We start from the raw sequence: 9,553 nt of genomic DNA on the forward strand, positions 1-9,553 counted from the left end.
GAATACCTACAAACATTTTACCATTTTGTAGTTTTCCTGTTGTTTTTACATAGGTCATTTTGTTTGATTCTTCTTTTTTTTAAATTTTTTTTTTAACTTTTTATTTTTATTTTTGAGACAGAGGGAGACAGAGCACGAACGGGGGAGGGTCAGAGAGAGGGAGACACAGAATCTGAAACAGGCTCCAGGCTCTGAGCTGTCAGCACAGAGCCCGACACAGGGCTCGAACTCACGGACCGCGAGATCATGACCTGAGCCGAAGTGGGCCGCTTAACCGACTGAGCCACCCAGGCGCCCCTCATTTTGTTTGATTCTAACAACAGCTTTGTGAGATGGAGGGACCGGAGGTCGTGAATCCATCTTAAAGCAGGAAAATGGAGTAACTCCTCTGAGGTCCCACCTTCAGTGAGGTGCCAGGCTGAGGATGCAGGTCTTAAGAATTCTTATGGTTTCCACTAACAGTAGTGGAAATACTTTGAAAAGGAGGAAAGTGCCAAGTGGGTTCTAGAAAGTCTCATGGCCATAGATTCTCAAGAGAATCTGGAGATTCTCCAGGTGTACTGTAGGTGTATTTGTGTGTGTGTGTGTGTGTGTGTGTGTGTGTGTGTGTGTGCATGCACACCCTTACACAGGTAATGTTGATTTTGGAAAAGAGCACAGGAGTGGAAATATAAGTTCTGTGTAGGAGACAGCAAAGCCCTTTAAAAGGACCACCGATGGTTGCTGAATTAAAACCAACCAAGGAACCAGCCCACCAAACCAATCAAATACTCTTTAAGCCCTGTCGCCCCAAAAAGGCAATTCCAAGTGAGAACCCTGGAGTTAAAATTCACCTCCTGGGGCGCCTGGGTGGCTCAGCTGGTTGAGCGTCTGACTTTGGCTCAGGTCACGATCTCGCGGTCCATGAGTCCGAGCCCCGCGTCGGGCTCTGTGCTGACCGCTCAGAGCCCGGAGCCTGCTTCGGATTCTGTGTTTCCCTCTCTCTCTGCCCCTCCCCTGCTCATGCTCTGTCTCTCTCTGTCTCAAAAATAAATAAAAAAACATTTAAAAAAATTAAAAAAAAAAAATTCACTTCCTAATAACCACCCTGGCACCAGCTTCCTGTCTCACAACTGTCGGATGGTCTACTGTGGAACAGTTCGAGTAACATAAAAACTACCATCAAATCCTTTGGCGTTGTGTCTGAAATTAGCCAGCAAATTAGGAAACGAGGAGAAACGTTGTTCACCCTTGGCCTGTCCCCAAAAGATGAATTGAGTGCCAAGTCCCTTTATGATTCTGTTTTCTCCAGGAGAACTTTCATGAAGATAATTCATCTCTGTTGAAAAAACATTTTAGCAGCCTTGAAAAAGAAGGTTTGCATAGTTCAAGAAGATGTAGATAAAGGGGGCCCAGTCACTTCAAGTTTTTGGAAGTCGAGAGGGCGCCATGGTTTCAACTCTATGAGTAGTGAAAAGAGGCGACAACTGACCTGAGGTCATGGCACTATTTCCAGTGAGAGAACCCCGCCCCCCCTGCTTCGAAAAAGGGTGCTGCACATTTAAAACTCCTATCTCCTAGTGCCTGGGGATTAAGTGTTCCGCACAGCCCCTGGAAATCTGTAATGTTAACAGGTTTGATTATTCTTGCCAGCATATGCCTACCTTCCACAATTTTGAAAACAGGGTCGAGTGAGTCGGTTGCTTTGTTTTCTGTTTTCTGTGCTTTGCAGCGTGAGTCTATGAATTAATGGACGTCAAGTGCAGCTGACTTAGGGAGTTAGCGGTTTGCTCAGCGATGCCTAGGTGAGCGAGGCGCTTGGTTAGGTCCCAGCGAGGCCTTCCTGCCGGCCCCATCCCAAGTAACCTCCACCTCTCAGACACTCTTCAGTACATCTTCCGGTCTTAATTCCTTCATGTCCCTTACAGGAGCCTGATGTCATCTTGTTGATACATTCTCTACTGCCTGTGTCCATATTGTCACTCCCGTGAGAGCACACCCCCCCCCGCCCCGCCCCCAGTTCTGCACTCAGGGTCAGCAAACCATGGCCCGCGGGCCGTATCCGGCCTGCTGCTTGTTTTGTGTGGCCCAGGAGCTAAGAATACATTTTATATATTTTTAAATGGTTGGAAAAAAAAAAAACATCAGAAGGATAGTATTTCGTGACCTGTGAAAATTATGCGAAATTCAGGTTTCAGTGTCCATATGGAAAGCTTTACTGGCACCCCGCCACGCCCATTCATTTATGGATTGTCTGCAGCTGCTACAACACACAGACGCAGAGGTGAGGACTTGTGATAGAGACGGTCTGGCTGCCACGGAGCCTAAAATATTTCCTGTCTGGAGCTTTGCAGACAAAGTTTGCACACCCCTGCTGTGTGCCCAGCACCGTGCTGGGTAATGCATAAGCGCCCAATAAACGAGGCAGACGAATGAACCAAGAGCCGAGTGTGGGGCACGTTATTTCCCCATGTCCCTTCCCTGCCCCTAATAAACAAGGAAAAGGAACAGATGACTTTTGACCGCCCCCAGTTCAGCAAACTTCCCTTCCCCAAAATGTCAGCTCTTAATCCCCTCAATAAAAAGGCCCGTGTAACCGAGAGAATACATTCAGAATCATCCGCAGTACAAGAAGACGGTCTGAAAATAACAAGGGGAAAAAATGTACTAAACGCATCTGCACACACACAAAGTTGCTAGGGAAACATAGCAGTTCCCTGCGAAAAGCCAGCACCATCACATTTATAAAGAATTGACAAGGGCTGACCTTTGTCTTCTCTTTTTCTGCCTGCTTTTTACCAGGCACAGAAGAGCCCTGTGGCTTGGATGATGCTTTTGATAGGCAGATTTTTGGATTCTGTGCTGTCTGCCGGATGAGGGGGTCCTGCTTTACGGCTCTGCTAAGACCTAGAAAAATCTTTTATGAGTGTCACCTCCAGAACGACCCAGTCTATGCAATTGAAAGGTGCATTTTCACATTGGGATTTGGCTTCTATAGTCCTGAGGCGAGAAATGACATATTTTGTTGCATTATTTAAATATTCCTGCTGAACACCAAATTAAAAATATCCATTAAAGGTTTATTTGATATCTTCCTAATTATTGCCCATTGCACATTTGACAAATTCTTTACACATTTTAATAATTGCGACTTTCTTTGGAAGTGACACGAAAACAATTACTTTTTCGAAATTCCACTGTGTATATGCTTTTGAAACTACATAGCCATTAAAAACAGTCTGTCGAATTAAAGGTTGGGCAATTAATTAAGTGCAAATTCTGTAAAACTGGACCAAGGAGAAAATTCATCAAACCTATGAAATATGACCTATCTTGTCCAAAAGACAAATATGTTTAAACAAAAGATGAAAATTGATGACAAAATTACGGGTAGCAAAATGCACACAGAGCAAATATAAGACAGCTGTACTTGGTTTCTGCGTGTTGGGTTTACCCTTACAGGATTCATGATTCATTACCTTCATGGTCTTGTAAAACTTTGCGCACTTAATCTCCAAAGTACTGTATCTGGAATAATAAAAGTTCTCAGGAAGAGCATGGAAGGCCGTTATATTAGCGATTTGCTGGTCTGTAGAGGAGCCTGATGAAATGCAACCCAGTTTGGGGACGGCAGCCCAAGGGGCGGGCCCCCCGAGGAAATTGAAACCCGGGCTGCCCGCGTGGGCGCTTCCTTCTGTTTCTCTCCTTTCGGACCTTCTGACGTGGCCTTGCCTTCCTTCCTCACTCACGTGAGTTTTCAGTATCAGAAGCCCCCACTGCACGTTCATCTAGAAAGGACTCTGCCCATGAGAGGGCTTTGGCTCTTACCAAAGCGACAGTGCTTGGCTCTCACCGTTGACAACTGCTGGGTGCGTTCGGAGCGTCCATCGGGTCACCAGGAGGCAGAACGGTATTTACACGCGCTGGGTCTGTAAGGGGCCCCGCACTCGTGCATTACAAGTTCTGGGTATTACACTCACTGAGCGTTCAGGGTCAAGAATCCACATCAATCCTTGTGTGAGGTGGATGGAAGAGGGAGGTGGATTTTCGGGCTGTGGGGATTGTTAGGGATACAAGGCTGTTATTTCCATATTAAAATGTAATGGCCTCATTAAAGTTAAAACCACTGTTAAACTTGATTGAGTAAATTAGTTAATTAACCATAGCATCCAGAGCATTCCTCCGGGGCATACCTCTATTCCTCAAGATGCTGAACTCAGCTCAGAGTATCTTATGCAGGGTAGTATGATAACACTCATCGTGGACTGACTTATGGCCGAATCTGTTAAAAAAAGAAATCAAAAGCTACAAGGTGAGGGTGTTACTCGGTGTTAAAGGAATATGAAAATAGCCTCCAACGAAAGAATTTTATTTTTATGCTGAAATCTCTCAAGGTTTTCTTGATTAAAAAAAAAAAAAAAAAAGCACCTGATAAGCAGTTTGTGGAGTGAGTGTTTTAGCCAGCAGACTAGAGGGCTTTTTTCTTCTTGATTATTCTGCCTCACTTTCCTTCTCTTTGCTTGAATATCCAAAGATATCTCTGTGGGGTCAGACAGAACTTTTCCAAAGCTTTTTTTTTTTGGGGGGGGGGGTTGTGTTTAAGTAAGCGGCTTTGAATCAGGGTTGCAGTGAGTTTTTGTGGGTGAAGGAATGGACGGGGCAAATTCAGGAGACATCTCAAATTTGCTGTTGCAAGCCTGGTCTTGAAATGTCGGTTCTCATTGGGTTGGCTACCCATGACGCAGACGGCCGAAGGAACCATTGAAAGAAGTTCCTGAAATTTGATAGCAGTCAGCCCAATTCCTGGTATGTCTTAGTTCCTGCAAATATACAATAATAATGATAAGCAACTACCTCCTCAGGGTGTCGTGAGCGTTAAATGCGGGAATACATGTAAAGTGCTTAGAATAGTATCAGGCATATGAAAATTCCCAGTAAGTACTGACTCTTATTAGGGTCACTAGAGTCAGTAGAGGGAGGAGGGTGGACAGGGATGAAGAATGGTCCAGATGCAATGTGGCCAGAACATTTGCTCTGCTCATCACCTCCCAGATAGGCTTTTTCTTGGGTGCTGTGTGCACATAAAGGGGCCAGGGAATCAATCTCCAGACACTGAATGGCCAGGAAACCTGGGTTTTATGTGACCTGTCTTTTTTACCCGCTCTCCTTGAACGTAATGAATGGCCTAATCAAAGCCTGGGAGGGAGCGGTATTTGGGGTAGGGTCCTGCAGATGCGGATATAAAGGTTGACCCTCAGAAAGACAAGTCTTGTAAATCCAACGCATAGAGGGGTCAGAAATAAACAGTAAACCAGAACCTAGACGTGACTGATCTTCTCCCTCCATAGATACATATGGTGCCTATTTACAGATTTAAAAAATATTTAAACAATTTTTCATAACTATTAAAAAATATAATTTTCTATCTCATACCCATTTAGGTTCCCCTAAAAAGGAGAATTTGAAGGATCTGAAAAGCAATCGTTGATTTTTGCTGTTAGGGCAGGAAACATGGTGAGAGGTTTGAGAAGAGGACACAGAAAAGGGAGGGAAACGTATGAAACGGTTTCCAAAAAGTCAACCAGGTCAGATGAATTATTTTCTAAAACTGCAGGTTTGGAACGAAAACCAGATAGCAGGAAACCTGCCAAAATAAATGACAGACCTGTAAAATAAATGACGGCATTTACCAGGCGCTAGATAACGTCTCTGTAACAACTGTGTGATGAACGGGCTGGTGTTATCCCCATTGTGCGGGTGGCAAAACCAAGGCACAGAGGTTAAAAGACTTGCCCAAGGTCACCAAGCTCCCACGCGGCAGTGTTAGGATTTGAAACGATACAGTCTGGCCTCAGAGCGCATGTTGTTACCCCTCTGCCCCGCTGCCTCGGTTTCAGTGCCACTCGCCGAAGGTGGGAGAGCTTCTTAAGTCCCCATGCCTCGCTTGCCAGTGTGGCTCAGGGGTCAGATGGTCTTGGCTGTTAGCTCCTGCTCTTTAATTATTCTATGTGTGATCTTGGAAAAGAATATTGATCTTCTCGGAGCTTTCATTTCTTCTGTGACATGAGGATAATAACGGGGACTATCTGCGGGTAGGTAGGAGCTGCCTCCCTGGTGTCTCCAGGGCTCACCTTGGAAGCAGTTTGCTGTTGAGAGGAGACTCTCGGGCCCGCTGGGAGCTTCTTCTTTCAAGCATCGGCATCTCTGCTTGGAAGTTCTCTCTGCCCAGCTGGCAGTGCTGGAGGTGATGCCCCCAGGCGCGACCTCTAAATCATAGGGGTGGGAATTGATGGATAAACATCCCACATCCTCCCCCCTCCCCCCCAGGGGGACGACACTGTGTCCCACACATCTCGGGGGGGGGGGGCGCGGGATCCTGAGTTAGATTCGGCTCCAGACACCCCCGGTGGCAACCAGCTTATTACAGCACGCTTTATGGCTTTCCTCCCTTCCGCAAGTCCCCCTCCCAAGCCTTCGCTATATTCCCGCCCTAACTTCTCAAACAAATGCCGTCTTTTCAAATCCTTCGAGTTCCCCTTCGGGGAGAACCCGAACAAAGGCACCAGCTTTGTGTAAATAGTGGACGGCTGGCATGTTGCAAATGCCCAAGTTAGCCGTCCGTCTCATTGTGTATCGATCATGATTTCATTATCGGAAGATATGACTGAATTGCGAAGCTGTCATAAAGAGTCTGGTTCCCTTTCCTGGATGCTTGACGGCTGACAACTTTTAAAACTCACGTATCCTTTTTCTCCTGCCCCACATCTGGGCAAGCGGATAAGAAAGCCCAGGCGATTCCTACTTGGTTGCCGGCGGGAATTTTCGACCACACATGGAAACCCTGGTGGAGATCACCTCTAAACCACCATAAAAACCCCAAGTCACGCTCCTTTCTTTGTTCTCCCAAGGCCTTTTGGACCTGCTCCGAAGCCTCCCCTGCTCACCCAGAGAGCCTTATTATGCAGTAGTAAACCTTTCCATACGCACCTGATATGTATGCGGTGTCGTCAGTCTTGACATTTGAACCAGATTTTAGGTGAGCGTCCATCCTGTTTCTATGGAGTGGCCACAGTAGAAGCAAGTCTGGTCCCTACCACAAAATGCAGCACAGCCCTCCCTAAGATAACAAAGACATGTGGGAGGTTTAAACATTGGTGTTATTTATTCAAGGAGGGGTTCATGGGGGCAGTGGTGAGGGTTCAGGGCAGGGGTCTGGAGCTCAATGGCAGAGACTGAAGGGATGAGTCATGGAAGGCTGATGAAGGTCGAGACATCGATCCGCGGAGAGTGAGCTCACCATTCCCTTCTCAACAGCAAGAATAAACAGATCTGGGATTCGTACACAGCTTTTGCTTAAAGGAAGGTGTACGTTTTTGACCGTTGCAACACATTCATCGGACACGGACACGGACTGGGATTTCCATGAGGAGAACTGGTGTTCCAGGGCGCAATCTGCATTGAGCCTTACAGGACAGAAATTTATTTGGGGCTTAGGCCAATGGACAGGGTAGAAATACTGATCCTCAGAATGCAGCAAGACCATAGATGTTCTAAATTCGTATCCCATCGTTTGTAGAAAAAGAACCTCCATTCCGGTTTTCATAATTTCAGACCAGGTCGCCCCAATCCAGGGCACTGAATCAGAATTACATAACTTAGGTCCTCACCTCTCCAGTCAAGCGTTGGCACGTGTGTGCAAATTTCAAGGAAAGGCTGTTTGCTTCATGATCCTGTGATCTTTAATTTTAACCTTTAAATTTAACAAACATTTCATCCTGATAACTTCTTAATGGACAACGAGGGAGAATTCTTTCCAAGACTGTAAAAATCTTAATTTCACCCTATAGGTTTGTTTTAACTAATAAAAAATTCTGCTTCGTATAAACATTTAAATGTGAATGATGTTAGTAGTCAAGGATACTGTGCAGCTAGTTGCTGGAAACATTATACAGATTTATACATTTCGTACATTTCTGCACATTTAAAACATGAATGAAGTTAGGATGTTACAAGTAGACTTTTTTTTTCAAAAATTGCTTTAAAACCAAGGCACTCTTTTATACAAAAATTACAGAGAGAGGGGCGCCTGGGTGGCTCAGTCGGGTTAAGCGTCCGACTTCGGCTCAGGTCCGTGAGTTCGGGCCCCGCGTCAGGCTCTGTGCTGACGGCTCGGAGCCTGGAGCCTGTTTCAGATTCTGTATCTCCCTGTCTCTCTGACCCTCCCCTGTTCATGCTCTGTCTCTCTCTGTCTCAAAAATAAATAAACGTTAAGAAAAAAAAATTACAGAGAGATCGCTCATGAGAGAGACACAGGTGACATGGATAGGCTCATGGTTAAAATGCAATCACAACAAAGAAGTATCTGGCAGGAGGAAAAAAAATATCAGAATCCCAAGATGTTCAAATTCTGGCATCCTTGCTGTAATCGATAGTGCTCGCTGGGGAGACAAATTAGAGCAGGTTTTTTTTTTTTTTTAATTGGGAAGAGAGTGGGCATGGACTGAAACAAAAGTAGCAGAATGTCATTCCCTCTGTGACAAGTGGGTGCCTGTGTTCACCCTTGTTCCCTTGGAATTCCCATCTCCTACACGCCGGTGGCTCCCTCGGAGAAGCTTTAAGTCTCAGCCTGAGGGATCACTCTCACCACGGGAATGTGAGCCCGTGCTTGTGGGCGCAGTTGGTAGATAAATATCTGAGCCTTCTTGCCCTTACGTAGGAGACTTCTGGGTTGTGTGCCTTAAGTCTTCCCAAAGCCCTCAGTAGGAATGAACCCCAGTTGCTCACAGCATCGCCAGCTCATTCATTCATCCTTTCTGGAAGGGCTCCTATCCTTTGTTCACTGCCTCATATTCCCCTTCATCATGATCCTGGGATCACCCTCCAGTCCTTGTCTTTCTGGGGCAACCAACCTAAGATAACTTCCAGGAATGCATTTGTCTGGTGTCCATTTTTTGCATCCATCCCTCCTTTCCTCTTTCTCCCCCTCGTATTTTTATTTTTTTTAAATGTTTATTTTTTTGGAGAGAGACAGAGAGAGACAGAGACAGAGAGAGAGAGAGAGAGAGACAAAGACAGCATGAGTGGAGGAGGGGAAGAGAGAGTGGGAGAGAGAATCCTAAGTATGCTCGCGCTGTTAGCACAGAGCCCGATGACCTTGAGATATCACAACCTGAGCTGATATCAAGAGTGGGAGACTTAACCCTCCGAGCCACTCAGGCATCCCTCCCCCTCATATTTTTAGAATTTTTAAAAAATATAATTTATTGTCAAATTGGCTTCCATACAACACCCAGTGCTCATCCCAACAGGTGCCCTCCTCCATGCCCATCACCCACTTTCCCCTCTCCCCCCGCCCCCCCATCAACCCTGTTTGTTCTCTGTATTTAAGAATCTCTTATGGTTTGCCTCCCCCCCCTCTCTTTTTGCAGCTGCCCTCCTATTTTTAATACCAGCTGTGTGCACAGTGTTGGTGGAGGCTAGGAAGCTTCCAGTCAACTAGACTCTAGTGAGAGAGACAGATGGGATAGTAGATACCGAGTTCAACCTTTGGGAATTCAACGAACACGAGGTATGA

Source organism: Panthera onca, chromosome A3, assembly GCF_046562875.1.
Source record: "Panthera onca isolate mPanOnc1 chromosome A3, mPanOnc1 haplotype 2, whole genome shotgun sequence".
Taxonomy (NCBI): Eukaryota; Metazoa; Chordata; class Mammalia; order Carnivora; family Felidae; genus Panthera; species Panthera onca.